Below are 18,669 nucleotides of genomic sequence, written 5' to 3'. Positions count from 1 at the left end.
TGTCAGCTAGGACCGCGCCGGCTGCCGCCGGGGCTGAAAACAAAGGCCGGCCCTGGCAGCCGCTGCCGGGGCAGAAGAGAAAAGCGCCGGGGTCCTAGGTTCGCCTGGACGCCACTGTGCGGGGAGGGGGCGTCCTGCCCAGATCCCTCACCGGGTGGTCTAGCCTATCAGTGTCTCCACAGCCTCGATTTCCCCTGGGGAACTGCAGCTTGGCTTTTGACCTTTTGATACATTTGAACATGTTTTTTTCCGGGTTTTTTAAACGTCACGTTTAGCATCCCCCAAGTAGCATCCCTATATATATGTTCGCAGTTCATCTTTATAGAGGTTATGTCAGGATTTTTATTTTGAGAGAATTAGTGGAATTTATAATGAAGTATATTAACGGGGCTTGTGTGTAATACTGAAATTTCAGGAAACTCGTAGTGTTTGTTAGTTCTTTTGTTATGTTTCGGCCTGATAGCAGCAAGCAAGCATTTTTGTGTGGTTAAATAGCCTGTGAGATTGGCTATTAATTAAGAAAATATGTAGATGATCTTTCGTGATTAGCAAGTAAATGGCAGTGTAATCTTGTGAAAAGTTCTTCACTGTCGAGACTTAATATGGTTTTCAGAGAAAGCATTAATCGTTTTCTAAATTGCTTTGTCTTTTTTTTTTTTTAACCGGTCTTTATTTGAAAATAAGGGTTTTAGTTCTCATGCTAAAATCTGGATTCTTCTCGAAGGTACTTCATACTGCAAAAAGAAAATGAAGGAGCAGTTCCTTTTCTCCTTTCTTATCCTTTGGCCGAGGATGAAAGTGTGAAGACAGGCATTGAGCCTCTAGACAACAGAACTAGGTTCTGGCGTGGTTTGACTTAAGGAAGCCCGACTTTGGTGACAGACGCCTACAGGAATGTAGTGCGGCTGGGAAGGCCAGGATCGCCGTGGGGAGGAGACTAGACTGTGAGTGTAGGGTCCTGCCTGCATCATCTCCATGGGGAGGAGGCTAGACCGTAGGTGTAGGGTCCTGCCGGCATTTTATTTCACTGCTACAGTGTGCAGTCTTTCTTAGAAAATGAGAGGCTGGAACGTCAAAAGTAGGTTATCTGAGGCTGTGTGCTCATACCTGCTGCTTGACTGAGTGTACAGATGCCTGGTTTCAGGATTGTATTTCATCTGCTGGATCCTTGCAAGGATCTTTTTATGCAGGAGATTGAACATGAAACTTATGTAGTACCTGAGCTGACATCAAAGCTATGTTTCCTTCACCAGAGTAGAGCAGAGTGCCCCTTAAGCACACTTTTTAAAAAGGCTTCTCTTTGTTTGGTAGCCTTAGTTATGTCTGATTTGGGGGAATAGAGGGACCAGGTAAATTTCCTTAGATTTAAAAGGTTGCAGAATAAACCAGATGTGGTGGTGTGTCTCCTCTAATCCCAGCACTCTGGATGCTGAGGCAAGAGGATCAATGCAAGTTGGAGTAGCCTGGGTTACCTCCTGACCAGCCTTGTCTAAAACACTCCCCTTTTCCCAAAGTCTGCATAATAATATCTTTCCACATCTAGGAAGGCTGGTTTCAGAGTTTTATCCAGGTAGATTTATACCAATCACTGGAGAAACAGACTGACTTAGAGAAGATAATCTCTCAGGAGAGTGGTACACAGATTAGTGTTTGTTAGTTTTACTTAGTTAAAAAGTACTGGGTTGGGGGTTTAGGCACTCAGTGCGTAGCCTGAGGACCTAAGTTAAATCCCTGGGTCCCCCATGGGAAGAGAAGAATGCACATAATTGCTACAAGTAAGTATACTTTAAGAAAACCTATTTGATACTCCTGGAAAAGTTAACATCTCTAAATGTAGCCTTGAGAAAGCCCTTGAGCCTTCAGGGCTGTTTCTCCGCACCCACTACAGTTGGCTATGTGGCCAGTGCTCACCTATAGTGAGTGAGCCACAGTGATTTGTTTTAGAAGTGGTATCTGTAGTTATTAGTTTGTTCATTGGATTGTTTTCCTCTGCCCAAGAGATTTGGCTCATGTCAGTCATTAAATTGGATTAAATTCTTTATGTGGGCTTTGGCTTTAGCATTAGTGGATTGGTAATAGATATTCTCAGTTTTATTATCTGGGCTTGACCATATGGTGTGCCTTTCCCCATCTCCCTCTAGCTTTTTAAAGACCATTTTGCTCTGTAACCCACGCTGTCCTGGTATTCACTGTGTGTAGTCCAGGCTGGTCTCTAACCCCTGGTGATCCTTCTTCCTCAGGCTTCCAAGTGCTGGGATTCAGGCATGAACCATCATAAGCCTCATAAGACAAGGGACAAAATTTTTAGACTTGTGGGGTGTTTTTTTAATTTTTAAAATTATTTTACTATTTAATATTTTACGTGTTTGAATATTTTGCCTGCATATAAGACTAAGATTACATAAAATGGTTCTAAGCTTTATTTGAGTTCATTCTGCTATTCATAAAAGGTTATTACAAGATAATATTTAGTTCTGTAGAGGCCAGAAGGCTGAGTTGTGTTACAGATGGTTGTGAACTACCATGTAGGAACTGGGAACAAAACCCAAGTCTTCTACAAGAGCAACAAGTGCCCTTGATGGCTGAGCCAGCTCTTACATACCTTTTTATTTTTTTGGCAGTTTGAGACAGTCTTTCTACATAGCCTTGGCTGTCCTAGAATTCACTATATAGACTAGGCTGGCCTCGAACTCAAAGATCCACCTGCCTCTGCCTCCCAAGTACTGGGATTAAAGGTGTGCGCCACCACCTTCTTAATTCTTTTTTTTTTTTTTTTTTGGTTTTTCGAGACAGGGTTTCTCTGTGGCTTTGGAGCCTGTCCTGGAACTAGCTCTGTAGACCAGGCTGGTCTCGAACTCACAGAGATCCGCCTGCCTCTGCCTCCCAAGTGCTGGGATTAAAGGCGTGCGCCACCACCGCCCGGCACCTTCTTAATTCTTAACATTAATTTAAATTCTGATTTTAGGAGTTGATGGTTTGACCCTTTAAGGTCATTTGCTACTCAGAAAGTGAGGCCAGGCTAGGCTACATAGGACTGTTTGAGTAATTCCAGGTTTGCATTTGGGTGTTTGTTTTGTTTTCCAAGACAGGACTCACTGTGTTGCTCAGGCTAGTCTTGAACTACTCAAGGGATCCTCATCCTTCCGATTTTCCAAGTGCTAGTATTGCAGTCTTCCTAGAACTGTGCTTAAGAGTATTTATAGAACTTATGAAGTAGAAGTTCAGTTAAATGGTTGGTTTAGTGATCATTGAACAAGAGGAAAAAAGAACAGATTTAATTTACAAAACTAAAATGTTTAATAGTGATGGGAAAATGGTTCTATGATATTGTATGGATGTGTATGTGAAGAGAGGACGTACCCTGTTAACTGTTCTGGAATACGAATTTTAAAACTTGAATTTTGTTGCATAACTTATTTCAGAAATACAGACTCTGTAGATACTGGAGTTGGTCACTGGGTAAGAGGACTGCTAACTGCTCTTTAACCTCCTTGTGCAGTACTGACTTAGGGAATTCTGTTGATTCCCCTAGTGCTACTGCTGGCTTCCAATGACAGAAAGACTTTCTTTTTTACAGAACACAGTTGCCTTTTTCTTTTTTTATTTTTTTATTTTATTTATTTATTTTTTTCGAGACAAGGTTTCTCTGTAGCTTTGGAGCCTGTCCTGGCGCCTTTTTCTTTTTTTTAAAGACTTAATAACAATAACAGTATTTAGTGATTTTTCTTCTTTAGTGGGGGTAGATTGTTTTCCAGACAGGGTTTCTCTGTATAGTCCTGGGACTCACTTGTACATTGACTGGGCTGGCCTCAAACTCAGAGATCTGGCTGCCTCTGCCTCCTGGGTGCCAGGATTAAAGGTGTGCTCCACCACTGCCCGGTGTGTGCATCACCTTTAATTGAACTCAGGACCCCTGGAAAAGTAGCCTGTGCTCTTAACCTCTGAGCCATCTCTCCAGCCTGTGATTTGTTTTCTTAAATCAGATTTTTTTTGTTTTTATTTTGGCTTTGCTTTTTCGAGACAGGGTTTGTCTGTGTAACAGACTAGGGTGGCCTCTGCCTCCCAAGTGCTGATATTAAAGTAGTATATCACCACTGCCACCTGCCTTAATTCAGAAGTTTTAAAGAGCTATTTCTAAATTCTCTGCGATTTAAAAGACTAGGATTACATAAAATGGTTCTAAGCATTATTTAGTTGAGTCCATTCTTGTATTTATATAACGGTTATAGTTACTAGATATAAAGATAATATTTAGTGGTCCTAGTTTTATGATGTATTTTACCAAGAGGGGAAGAGAGTGTGTATATTCACTATAAAACTGTTAAGAGTGAGAACAGCAGCATAGATGAAGCATGCTTATTAACCTGTATGTCGTTGTGTGGGATGTGGGGATTGTAAAATTCAGTCCCTACAAGCAAGAAATATGGATGCTCATCTGCTCATCTACTTGTCTATTGGTTGATATTCCCTTTCCTTTGTTATTAATTAATTAATTTACTTGTTTTTTTTTGTTTTTTGTTTTTGAGACAGGGTTTCCCTGTGTATCTTTGGAGCCTATTCTGGAATTCGCTCTGCAGACCAGGCTGGCCTTGAACTCAGAGATCCGCCTGCCTCTGCCTGCCAAGTGCTTGAATTAAAGGTGTGCAGCACCACCGCCTGGCTAATTTATTTAATATTTCTTTTCCTTTTCTTTTTTTTTTTTCCTTTTATTTTTTTGTTTTGCAAGACAGGGTTTTTCTGTAGTCTTGGCACTTGCTTTGTAGACCAGGCGGGCCTTGACCTCACAAATCATGGAGATCTGCTTGCTACTGCCTTCCAACTCCTGGCATGTCTGGCATATCTAATATTTCAAATGTTTGCTCAGCACCTTTTCTGAGTCCTGAGGACAAAGTGTGGGCGCCTGACGAGTAGGAACAATGGAGGTCAGTGGTTCCCAGGGATACCTAACCTGCCAGTTCTAGACTTGGTGAAGTCTCCGAAATAAGTTTGAGGTGTGGGGCAGAGGAGAGGAGATGATGTTTTTCATGCAGCAAACAGCAGCTGGACTCCATTATCCACCTTGTTTTCAGCATTGGAGCAATGTCTGGCACATAATAAACGTGCAATAATTACTTTTCTGTGGCCAGAAATTCTCCCGGGGAGAAGTAGATAAAGAAAGATCAGAGTCTTGGGGAAAATGTGAACTTTGAGCTAGAGGGCTCCAACAGGCCTCTGAAGGGTTTGAGTAGGTTAACTAGAAAGGGACAGCGCTTAAGCCTGGAGCATTCTCAGGGCAGGGGGGGAGGCTGGTTGGAGAAAATGAGTAAAGCTGGTGATCAGGAAGGAGCCCTGGGGTTTTGTGGGGGTTCTGTCCTGGGTGCCTGGTGGGGTAGATAATGACTTTAGTTTGTGCATCTTCACATTCTGCTCCACAGACACATAACAGTCCTTGAACATTCTCTTGCTCTGTGGAGACCCTCACAAGTGTGTTTACAGAGTTTGTTCTCCATTAGGAGCTGCTCACTACAGGACCTTCCTGAACTTCAGGCTCCATAGCCTGATGTTGAGCTTCCCACTAGTTAGTTCTCAGCTTCTGGAAGAAGGAAACTCAGCTTTACTCCTGAAAAGTACACGATAGATGTTTGTTGAATCAGTGACTTCTTAGGCCTTTGGGAGTTATTAGCATTTTGATGGTGATTGGAGCCTTGGGATCAGTGCTTACTCTGACCTTCAAATCTTAAAGTGTAATCTGTAAACTCTTAGCAGTTCCTGAAACCCTCTTTAGGGTCTCTTAAGTTAAAGCTACGTGTAATCCTATGATTATTTTATTTGACATATGGATGTGTTAGATTTGCACTGGTGGCAAATAAAACTGCTAACTGCTTAACACAGATCAAGGCTGTGGTACAAACTGGTCATTTTCATAGCATTCGGGTTAATCACCGATTAATCTTTAGATTCAGGAGGCAGAGGCAGGCAGATCTCTGTGAGTTTGAGACAAGCCTGTCTAATAGTGAGATCCAGGTTAACCAGGGCTTTAAAAAAAATCATTAATCCTTTACATTTATTATTTTCTAGTTTTTTGAAATGAAGTCTTGCTATATACCCCAGGCTGGCCTTTTTTGACTAGTTATGGTGACACATACCTTTCTTGTTTTGTGTTTTTTTTCCCCCCTTAGGCAGGGTTTCTCTGTGTAGCCCTGTCTGTCCTGGAACTCACTCTATAGACCAGGCTGAGTTTGAACTCCAGAGATTCCCCCTGCCTCTGCCTCCTGAGTGCTGGGATTAAAGGTGTGCACCACCAACACCTGGCTCCAGGCCTTTTAAAAACCTAATGCCTTTGATGAATTGTCAAAAATAGGTTCTGTTATTCTAACTCTTGACTGCCCATCCATCCCTTTACTGTCCCATGACAGAATGGGAAGGTAGGCATTGTGCAGCCGAGCTGAAGAACTGTAGCTGCTCAAACATGGATATTGCAGAAAACTTCTCAAAAATTAACAGTCAACCAGGTACTTAAAATAACTTGAGTATTGATGGCAGTAATAAATAGAAACACTGAGGGCCTCTATTTTATAATAAGATGTAATAGTAGACTAGAAATATATAGAAATAGTATAAATAAAATACTTACAGAATATTTATAGAATAGTAATAGAAATATTATAAGTAGAAATAAATAGAAAATCTCAGAGAGATTGCTCAGTGGTTAAGAAGAGTGACTTCTCTGCCAGAAGGACCCAGGTTTTATTCTCAGAACCCACATAGAGGCTCACAATCATCTGTAACTTCAATTCTGGGCATCTTCTGATCTCTGAGGGCATGCATATGGTACACAGATAATACATGCAGGCAAAACATCTATATACATGAAATGAAATATTTTTTAAATAAATAGATGATTTCAAACAGAAATAGAGATTTTCGTTCCTGCTATCATGACAGACAGTATCCAGTATTTAAAGGGTGTATGTGTTTTACTGAAATGAAACCCCAGGCCTCCTGTATGCTAGCAAGTATTCTACCACCAAGGTACACATTTTCAGTCTTGAGGATAGTGTGCCTTGCTTATGAGATTAGAGGGTAGTTCTAGTGAGACAGTTTTTGTTAATTATACATGAAGCATTGTCTGCATTTGAAATACCTCCTTGTATCAGTCAACTTTCACTTCCCAAATGATGTGTACATGATGCTATGAACTCACAGTTGGATAAAAGTTCTATTCAGGGCATAAACTGGAGTAAAATGATTTAATGAAACTACTTGAAAAATTGTCAGTTTCAGATTCTACATTAGAACTACCCTTTAAGCCGGGCGGTGGTGGCGCACGCCATTAGTCCCAGCACTCAGGAGGCAGAGGCAGGCGGATCTCTGGGAGTTCGAGGCCAGCCTGGTCTACAAGAGCTAATTCCGGGACGGGCACCAAAGCTACAGAGAAACCCTGTCTCGAAAAACCAAAAAAAAAAAAAAAAAAAAGTAGAACTACCCTTTAAGAACTGACCACTTGGGGACATAGTGTGGCTCATAGAATAGATGTCCTGCCTCAGAAACAAGGTTGGAGCTCATAAAACGTCTTAGCAGGTGAAGACACTAACTTTGAAAGCCTGATAACTGGTGTTATGTCGTCAGGACCCATGTAGAGACAGATGGAAAGAAACGATTTTACAAAGTTATCCTCTGTCCTCCACATGTATGCTGTGGCACATACGTGTCTCCTTCCATGTAAACAAATAGTTTAGAAACAGAACAGTAGCACATGGACCAGTGAGAACCAGCCTGAGGCCATCAAGCCCCCTTAATTAGAATGTATAGCTTTTTTTTTTCTTCTGTTTTTCAAGACAGGGTTTCTCTGTAGCCCTGGCTGTCCTAGAACTCTCTTTGTAGACCAGGCTGGCCTCGAATTCACATAGATCCGCCTGCTTCTGCTTCCCAAGTGCTGTGACTAAAGGTGTGCCACCACCACTCAGCTAGAATGTATAACTTTTAACAGTGTTGAAAAATTTATGCTGGACATGGTAACATGTTTGTAATCTCGTGGTTGGGAGGTAGAGGAAGGAGGATCATAGTTTAGTGCCTTCTTTCAGCTACATAACAAGATTGAGGCTGTTGTAGGCTATATAATGACAGCTTTACATTTTGTAGATTTCTTGGCTAAAACCTAAATAAATACCCTGATTACATTTTGGTTGTTTTTTTTTTCCCCCACTAAAAAGGTAATGGTGAAAACAGATAAGCGAAAGCAGAACCAAAGATCAGAGAGTGGAAGGAGAGAGCCAGCCGGTGAAGTCATCCTCTGATACATGTGTTCATACACATGGACACACTGATAAATAGAAAAGAAGAAACTGACCATTTGAGCTGGCAGTATAGCTCTGTGGCAGTGTTTGCCTCCATCTCATCACTGCAGTCAGTGAACCAAAGATCTACATGGCTATTGAGTGTTTTGGTTTAGTCTTAAAGAATATTCATCTCTCTAACAAAATAATAAAAAACCTGTGAGAGGCTGTTTTCTTTTTTTAATTGTAATTTTTATTTTTCAAGACGAGGTTTCTCCATGTATCCCTGGCAGTTCTGAAACTGGCTCTGTAAAAGATCCACCTGCCTGCTTTCCTAAGTCTGAGATTAAAGATGTGGACCACTATTTCTGACTTTTTAAAAGTTGTCTGAATTCCACATAATGTGAGTTCTGTTGGAAACCAGAGGAAGGGTATTGGATCTCCTGGAGCTGGAGTCGTTTTTTTCCCTCATAAAAAAATGCTGTTTTTGATAACATGTGTTCCAAGTGATTTAATACACATTTGGGGGGAATGGGCTTTGCAGTGTATGTGGAGAACATTTGGGGATGCTCTTCCATGCATGTGTGGAAGCCAGAAGTTCACTTGGGATATCTCATGTTCTCCTTAGTTGTGTATGATTTTGAATGGATCTTTAGTACTTTTATTTATTTTAATTATGTGTGATTGTGCATAGATGGATATGGGTACCCTCAGGTCAGAAGAGGGTGTCAGATGCCCTGAAGCTGAAGTTACAGGCAGTTGTGAGCTACCCACTTGTGGGTGCTGGGAACTGAACTAGGGTCCTCTGGAAGAGTGGTATGTGTTCCTAACAGCTGAGCCATCTCCAGACCTTCTTCAATTTCTGAGATTAGTTTTTGACTGGAAGTTGAACCCAGAAGGATCTGTGCTTACCCCCACCCCCACCTCCCCCATCCTAAACCCTCTTCATTCCAAGTACTGGGGTTGTGGGCACATGCTGGCAAGTCTTAGTCTTGTGTTTGTTTTTGTTTTTTTTTAGACAGTTTCTCTTTGTAGCCTTGGCTGTCTTGGAACTCACTCTGTAGACCAGGCTGGTCTTGAAGAACTCAGAGATCCATTGGCCTGCTTCTGCCTCCCAAGTTCGGGGTTAAAGGCGTTCTCCACCATTGCCTGGAAAGTCTTGCTTTTTATGTGGGTTCTGGAGATTCAAACCCCATTCCTTGTGGTTACTTAGCATTCACTTTACCCATGAACCTTCTTCCTAGCTTCTGATTTAACATTTAAAAACTTTTCAGTCTTGAACTACAAGGATGGCATAGTGAATAAAGGTACTTATTACCAAGCCTGACGACTTGAATATAATCCCTGCGACTTACATAGTAGAATAAGAGAACTTACTCATGCATACTCTGACTTCCGGAGCTCCTCACTCCCCCCAAATTTAAACTAATTAAAAATTTTATTTTTTATTTACTTATTTATTGGATTTTCAAAACAGTTTTGGAGCCTATCCTCGAACTAGCTCTTGTAGACCAGACTGGCCTCAAACTCACAGAGATCTGCCTGCCTCTTCCTCCCTAGTGCTGGGATTAAAGGCATGCATCACCACTGCCTGGTTTAAAAATCTTAATCTTAATTTCTGAATATAGTAAATACCAGTTAATCTATCAAGACTCCTTGGATCCTGAATGATTGAAAATGGAAAGGGGGTCTGAGCTGAAAATTAGATACTGGAAGTCCTTTACTTGCAACCAGTCATGTTGTCTTAATGTCTTGTCTCGTCACTTCTGCTTCATATACAATGCAGTACTGCATCCTGCAGGGGAGGAAAACCCAGAGTTTTGGAAAAGTCTGCCCTGAGAGTAGGTATGGGGAAAGTAGAAGGGCAGTTAGCAGATGATGAGTATAGGAATAGTAGCTCATAGAACACAGAGGTGAGAAGATCTACTGTCCATGGGACCTTTCTGAGTGCAAGGAATGGTCTAAAGTGAAGAGTGGGGAACAGATGGAGCTTGTGGCAGTGGAGGAGAAGGGTAGGTGCTTGCTGTGCTTGGTTGGGAGTACTTAAGGTGGCTGGGCTACATAGGGGAGAGATAGGAGATCTCCCTTCTTTCCTTTTTTTGAGACGGGGCCCCAATATGTAGCCCTAGCTGGACCTTGAACTCAGTTCCCCCAGTACTGGGATTAAAGGTTATGCCACCACTTCCAGCCAGTTGTGTTTTCTCCTCCTTATAGCTCACTCATCCGTCTGTTGAGCATCTTTGTTCTCTCCATTCTCATAAGCATTGTGGGGATTAAATGAGACGGAACCCCAGGCCTGATGGCTTTTGCCTTTAATTCCTGCACTGGGGAGGCAGAGGTGTGGGCCTGGGGTCTCTGAGTTCAAGGCCAGCCTGGTCTACATAGCAAATTCCAGAATGGCCATGGCTACATCGAAAAACTATGTCTCAAAATAAAATTAAATAAATGAAGTGGAGTAAAATGTCAGCTTCAATGAACACTGGGAACGCCTTAGTCCTTTGCCTGTTCTTTCATGCTTTCATGAGATTCTTTCCTAGGCCCTGCTGGGCTTTGGGTTCTGTTGTAACAAACAACCACAAACTTACTCTTATAGTTCTGGAGAAGTCTAAAATTGGGGTGCAGGCAAGATGTGTGAGCATCCTGCAGGGAACTGGGAAAAGCTCTGTATACTGCTCTGCCTTTGAGAAGCTTTAATTTCTCTCTCGTGGTTGTCAGCTCTGTAACATAGTAACTTGTGCTTGCATCACTTCAGTTTTTCTCTGGTTTTCATAGGATTTTCTAAACTATGCAACTGCTTTCCTTAGAAGGACAGTTACTTGGCTGAGGCCTACTCTGATTGTGTGATCTCATTTTAGTTTGCCTGATTACACCTGAAAAAGACCTTTCCAGATAAAGTCATAGTTCCCAGTAGGCATGAGTTTTGGCAGATGCTGCTCGACCCTAGATAGCTAGTGCTTCATCCTTTGGGACCCCTCTCCTTGTGTGTCTAACTGATGTTCTTCTGTGTACTTGCTTTCTTTCAAAGTCAGGTGGTGCTGAGGATGGAGCTCAGGATCTGTCCTGTGCTGGACAGTGCTCCGCCACCACGTTATATCTCCAGTCCTCTTTCCTTCTTCTGTTTTATATCCTGTTTAGTAATAGAACCATGTGTCTAGTGTGACTGAAAAACTAGGTACTTTGTTTGTTTCCTTTTTCCTTTTTTTTCTGAAGACAGGGTCTTCCTGTAGTCCCGGTTGTCCTGGGAATTTACTATGTAGACCAGCTTGGCCCCAAACTCATAAAGTTTCTCTTATCTCTGCCTCCAGAGTGCTGGAACGAAAAGCTTTTTTATCCCCAAGCCCAGCTAGTCTTCTTAGTGTTAATTTAATTTTTATAAAATGAATTGTTTTTGCTGTTTTGTTTTTGCCTTATGTGGTCAGTAAGTGCCGTTTTGAGCAATGTAAAAGTATGAATTTGGGGAATTAAGTTGTGTTCACAAACTAGATTTAGCAGCCTTTGCATATTTAAAGTTGGGAGCTGCTGTTTACTTTGTTTAAACCTTGGAACGTCAAGGTCAGATTCAGTAAATATTTATTTTAAATGGAAGTCGTTTGTAAGCTGGACATGGTAGCTTACACCTATGATCTAATACTTGAGAGGCTGAGACAGGAGGGAGATCACTGGAAGGCTTGTACTACAATGTGAGACTAGAGGTTGGGGAGGAAGGGGGAGAGAGAGAAAAAGGAGTTGGGTCTTTGACTACGGTCAAGAGCCCTTGCTGATGTTGCAGAGGGCCTGAGTTTGATTCCCAGCACCTACACGGTGACTCACAACCATCTGTAACTCCAGTCCCAAGGGACCCTATGCCCTCTTTTGGCCTCCAAAGTCACCAGACATGCATGGCCTGGAATACACAGACATGTACAGGCAAAACACCCATACACATAAAATAATAAAGAGTAGTTTGGGCCAGGCGGTGGTGGCGCACACCTTTAATTTCAGCACTTGGGAGGCATAGATGGGCGGATCTCTGTGTTTGAGGCCAGCATGGTCTACAGAGCCAGTTCCATGACAGGCTCCAAAGCTACAGAGAAACCCTGTCTTCAAAAACAAATAAACAGTTTGTACTCAGAATTGGGATTTTGCTGGTCCAGTTCACTTTGAGATATTTTAACTTAAACAAGCAACTTGATTTTGGCTAGTTTTAGCAGACCACATATCATGTAGCCCTAGTATCTGGAGTTGTTCTGCTAGGGGACAGCTGTCAAATCCACAGTTTGTGGGAAGCAAGCACTCTGCTATTGAACTACACCCCTAGCTCAAGAGGGAGAGACCTAGGTTCTGTCCTATGCTAAAAAAAAATATTAAAAGTTTAAAGAAATTGTATATGTAGACGTGTGGGAGGTTGGGGCTGGAGAGATGGCTCAGAGGTTAAGAGCACTAACTGCTCTTCCAGAGGTCCTGAGTTCAATTCCCAGCACCCACATGGTGGCTCACAACCATCTGTAATGAGGTCTGGTGCCCTCTTCTGGACTGCAGACATATATGCAGGCAGAACATTAATAATTAAAAAAAATAAGTGTGAGAGGCCAAAGGACAGCTTGCAGGAGTGAGTTCTTCTATCATGTAGGTATCAGGGATTGAATTTAAATTGTTGATATTAGCAGCTAGCACCCTTAAGTAGTGAGCCATTTTGCTGGTCCTATTTTAAAATTATTTAAACTTTATTTGTGGGGTTTTTCTTGGGACATATGGCAGAGCAGCGTTATAAGACTTACATGCTTACATCTTCCTAAATTGAGTGTCAGTGGGTTTAAAGCTGTGTGTATGTCAACCAGTTATAAAAAATCAGATGTTTTTGTAGTGGGCAGTTGGAGACTAATAGGGTCATCTGTAAGAAGCAGCAGCAAAAAAAGGAACTGGCTACATGATAAATAACTGTGATTAGACAAGGAATTTCCTCTACTCCTCCTTTCCTAGCTGATCTTTATGTAGCTGAGAGTTCTGGGGCTCAGTGGGGAAGGCAAGGACTATGTGAAAAGCTTTGGCAAGCTCTTCACCTGAGCTCTTGGACCGCCCTTTCCTGTGGGGGTCTGAGAGCTTTGTAATTATGCTTTTTGTCCTGAATGTTTAACTGAAATAAACTTTACAATGCTTTAATGGTAAAATTCTGCTTTGGTTCTGTTGTAGATGTCAGTGATTTAGGTTAGTGAGTGCTAGATGAAATGGGCAGCCGTGTACTGGCCCTGCCTGGGATCTTTGGATGTTTTCTTTGTGACTAGCTATGTTTTTAAATAGAACTTACAGATGTTTAAAATTTATTTATTCATCCATTCATTCATATATTTATTTATTTCATGTTCTTAAGAAAGGAAAGTAGTCTGATGCCATTGTTTCCATGATTAGGTTTTCTTCTGCTCCTGTGATGTCTTTGCTCTGTGCAAGGGTCTTCCTATGTTGCTTAGGCTGTTCCTGAGGTCTTGGGCTTAACTGATGTTTGCCATGCTTGTTGTTGTGCCTATCTGTGTACTCATAAAAGGTTGCATTCCTGTGTATCTTGTGATGTCCCTGCTGTCCAGACCTGTGAAATGTTACTTTGTGGAGGTCTGAGGAGGTAGCAAGGAACATTTTTGTGCTGAGATACCATTTTCTTCTCCCTCTCCCTCTCCCCCTCCCCCCTCTCCCCTCCCCCCCCCCCTTTAAATTTCCCAAGCTCATGATAGTTAGAAAAAAGGGAAAAATAGTTTCGAAGGATAGTGATACTTGGTTTCCAAAAACAAAGTAGCTCTATGAGCAAATTATACTATTATTAGCTTAAAATTTTTCTTTATTTTTTTGAGATGGGGTCTTAGCTATTCTAATCTGGCCTTGTTATATGCTCAAGGATGACTTTGACTTCTGATGCTGCTCTGCTCCCATGTACTGATGTTACAGATGTGGCTACTGCACCTTGTTTATGTGGTGCTGTGGGCTAAGGTGTATCAGTCCTGAAGGAGATAGTAAATGCCATGTAAGGCCTAAGATGCTATATTTGCCCACAAACCTTTTTCTTAGTCTCATCCCAGCACAGAAGCTAGGCCTGGGCATCAACCCTTCCTCTCTGATCCCAAATACTCTATCTCTAAATTTTTTTATTTTTTGAGACAATGTCTTGCTAAGTTACCTAGATTGGCCTTGGACTGGGGATCCTCCTGAATCAATTTCCTAAGGGCTGAGATTACAGGCATGTGGCAGTTGCCTGTTTATTTTTTGTTTTTTCAAGATAGGGTTTTTCTTTAGCTTTGGAGCCTGTCCTGTAATTTGCTCTGTAGATCAGGCTGACCTCAAACTCAACAGAGATCCACCTGTCTCTGCCTCCCAAGTGCTGGGATTAAAGACATATGCTACCACCGCCTGTTTATTTTACTTTTTGAGACTGGGTTTCTTGTAGCCCAGGCTGACCTGAGAGAACTCCTGATCTTTCTGCCACTACTTTCGTAGTACTTGAGGTTGCAACTGTATGTCACTACATACATACTGTATGTTCAGATTTGTTGTACCGTGTGAGTGTTGACCTGAATGTATGTGCATGCACAATGTGAGCACAGTGAGTCAGAAGAGGACACTGTATCCCCTGGAACTGAAGTTAAAGACTGTTGTTAACCCATGTGTGGATACTGGGATACTAACCATGCCTCCTGTCCCAAGCTGTTTTTTTAATTAATGTGTAGTACTTTGTGCTGCAGAAAAATTTGAGGGAGAAACTCTGGGAATGCTGTTCAATATGTGCAATTCTCAGACAGACTGAGCCAGGTTAAGTAAGACCCCTGCCTCCTGTTGGTTCCAGCTCCCTGTCACTCACTAGGTGTGAGAAATGGCCATCTTGTGGCTCTCATAGCCTTGTTTGTACTCAGCTCCTTATGTGTAGAGTTTTGCAGTATTCACTCCTGGTGGTATTTGTGGAAGTCTCCAAGGGGTACTTTACTGAGCTCTCTTGGTTTCTTTTTCTAGACTTACTAGTTGTACTTCCAAAAAAGTGAAGTACTTTATACTGTGGGCAATAAATAGGAGAAACTGAGAATTCCCATTTAAGCTATGGTAAAGTCCCCTGGTTGGCCTGTGAAGAGTGTATTTCCATCAACCAGGCCACTCTTCCTTGATCTCAAGAAGCAGCAGTGGGCTCTGTTCTCTGGGTAAGCAAGGAGAGAGGCCTCAGCAGCCAGCAAGGTTTTTAGTCTCTAGATCTAAGGCTGAGGTAGGAGGATTATGAGTTCAAGGCCAGCCTAGACCAATTAAATTAACCAGACTACCTAAAAATGGATAAAAATGAATCAAACCCTCCCTTAAATGTGATTACATCATGAAACAGAATGAAAATTCACATTACTTTTCCTTTTTGCTACTTGTATGTGTGGAGACATTGGTCTTGCTATATGTATAGCCCATGATCTTGCTATATGTTTAGCAAGCCCATGGTCTTGCTATATGTATAGCCCTTGAACTTGGAATCTTTCTGTCTGTGTGTGGCATTTTTAAGAGCGGAAGCCAGTAGTCCTGTAGAAGAACCCAAACTCTCACTGGGCTTCTTTTTAGTATGATCCAGGTTTTGCATTTTGAGTAAAATACCACAGAAATGTGTCTGGGCTTTTATGGTGAATGTGTTTAATGATGTCCTCAGTGCTTGGAAGGTCTGCCACACTTAGCTGCTACTCTGTCTCCCTCCCCTTGTGTCTTCTCACGTTTCTTTCTTGTTGCATTTTCTTTCATTCCCCATCCCTAGTTCTGCTTTTGCATAGAAGTTTTCTTTCAGTCAGCAGGTATAGAGTCCTCTGGGCTTTGTTGATTAGGAAGACAGTTCCTGTTAGAATGTACGACACATTACCCAACTTCACTGTCCTTAACTGAAAAGAAGGAAGGGAGATGAGCCAGACCCCCCTGCCCCTTGGCTCACTTCATCATATCCCCCTCCCCCCCTTCGCCCTGATTTTCCTTTCATTGTCTTTCCCCTACCTTGTACTTAGTCTGTTTGTTTACCTCTGAGGTCCGGGTTTGGCTTTTGATGGAAAAGTTCCTAAAATCACAGTGGTACCAAATGTCTCATGGTTCCCAGTGCTCTGGCCCCAACACAACTTTAAATCTCCTATAATTTGTTTTAAGATCTGAATATCCAGGCTGGAGAGATAACAGGTTAAGAGCACTGGATACTCTTCCAGAGGTCCTGAGTTCAATTCACAGCAACTACATGGTGGCTCACAACCATCTGTAATGAGATCTGGTGCCCTCTTCTGCCATACAAACATATAAGCAGACAGAACACTATATAATAAATAAATCTTTAAAAAAAAGATTTGAACAACTTGAGCAATGTTGTGTAACGAACTAAATGGCCATTTGAAAAATAATACTTATGGGTTGCAGAAAACTAATTTTATTCATTGTTTATTAGCTATTAATTGGTGGACTGTACATCTTCCCAAATTTAAGAATCAGATCAAACTCTACCCACCTCATTTCCGGTGCTGTGCTGATGTTTTTTGCAATACTTTTTTTTTTTTTGGTTTTTCGAGACAGGGTTTCTCTGTGGTTTTGGAGCCTGTCCTGGAACTAGCTCTTGTAGACCAGGCTGGTCTCGAACTCAGAGAGATCCGCCTGCCTCTGCCTCCCAAGTGCTGGGATTAAAGGCGTGCGCCACCACCGCCCGGCCTTTTTGCGATACTTTTGTTGTTGTTGTTTGTTTTGTTTTTATTAAAACAAGCATCTCAGGCTCAGCAGCTAGGCTGTGATGTCATCAAGAGGGTATAGGTAGTGTGGAACTTGGTGCTCCTTTCATGTCAGCTGTCTCCAGACTTCACATTTTCTCAGTGTACTGAGTTTATTCAATATTCTTTTTTTTTTTTGGTTTTTCGAAACAGGGTTTTTTTATTCAATATTCTGAACATCATTTAGTTTGGGAGCTGAGGTTGTTGCTTGGTTTGTTTGTTTGGTTGGTTTTTTGAGACATGGTTGTACTATGTTTCTCTAACTGGCCTGGAACGCAAGAGATCCACTGGCCTCTTATTGAGTGCTGGGATTAAAGGGGTGTGCTACCCAACACCTGGCTTGTTCGTTTTGTTTTTACCATTTATTTGTGTGCTCGTATGCATAAGCACACTCTGTGTAGGTCAGAGAACAGTTTACATGAGTAGGTTTTCTCATGCACTGTGGATTACAGGGATCAAACTCAGGCTATCAGACTTAATAGCAAGTCTCATTTAATGAGCTTTTCTCCCAGCCCAAAAGTAAGCTTATTGAGTAAATTGCAAGGGCAGTAACACAATCCCTTTTGTCTACAGTTTTATTGACAAATGAACTGGGAAAGTAGGTTCAGGAGGGATGGATGGCACTGAGTGCTCTTCTAGAGGATCCAGTTTTGATTCCCAGCACTCACATGGCAACTCATAACCATCTTTATAACTCAAGTTCTACTGGATCCGTAGCCCTCTTCTGGCTTCTGTGGGCAACACACACACATGGTGCATGCACACACACAATCAAAACACTCATACACATAAGTAACTAAAAAACCTCTTTTTGTCAGACTAATAAGGGACTACGTGCAATGGATGTTCTTAAATCTGACCATGTCTTCCCCTTCTCTTTTTGGAAAAGGGCCTTGTGTACCCTAAGCTGGTCTCAGATGTTCAGTCTTCCTACCTCAGGCCCAGCTCCTCCTATTTTTGACAGAATAAGCAAGAGTCTCACCATACAGTCTTTAAGCTAGTCTTGAACTTGCTGTGATCTTCCTATCTGTGCCTGCTAGGCGCTCAATTAGAGACAATATGCCACCAGTGGCTTAGAAACCACTTACATTTGTTTGGAGAATTGTATTATTACCTGATGATGTGTTTCGAATCTATGTCTGGTGCCTTATGACTCATTTCTCTAGTTGGACGGTGCAGAATGAAAAGATGAAGCTTACATAACTACAGCCTGTGTTGCAGGACCCTACTGTTGCTTGACCCATTTGTGACTCCTTCCAAGTTATCCTTTGCATTCCACTGCCTGCTGGGGGCAGCAAGTAAATGAGCTAGCAGACCTTTCCTAGAGACAGACCGAGTTGATTGTGCTGGGGGACAATAGGCCTTGTTGGACAGTGCACCAGATACCATTGTTCAGTTGATACAGAGGGCAGTGGAATGACTTGAGAAAAGGTTTCCAGAAGTGGTAGGGATCTATACAAACAGCCTGTCTACCCCTCCTTCCTCCTTCCTTTCTTTCTGATTTTTTGAAAATTTATTTTCATATATATGTGTGAATGTGTGTGTATGTGCACATTCCTGGTGCCTACTGAGACTACTGAGAGGGTGTTGGAGCCCTTGGAAGCTAGAGTTACAGGAGGTTGATTGTAGTGACCCTCTTGATGTGGTTGCTGAGAACTGAACCCAGGTCCTTTGCAAGAGCTGCAAGTGCTCTTACC

At 42.1% G+C, this 18,669-nt stretch overlaps 1 protein-coding gene across 7 annotated transcripts in view; it reads left to right on the top strand.

Moving 5' to 3' along the window:
• Positions 1-18,669, top strand: part of Gnb1 (G protein subunit beta 1) — a 76,775-nt gene that overhangs the window by 13,098 nt on the left and 45,008 nt on the right. The window lies entirely within an intron of this gene.

Source organism: Chionomys nivalis, chromosome 11 (assembly GCF_950005125.1).
Source record: "Chionomys nivalis chromosome 11, mChiNiv1.1, whole genome shotgun sequence".
In the NCBI taxonomy this organism is placed as follows: domain Eukaryota; kingdom Metazoa; phylum Chordata; class Mammalia; order Rodentia; family Cricetidae; genus Chionomys; species Chionomys nivalis.
The sequence above is the reverse complement of the archived record's forward strand: the minus strand, read 5'-3'. Positions and strand labels throughout refer to the sequence as shown.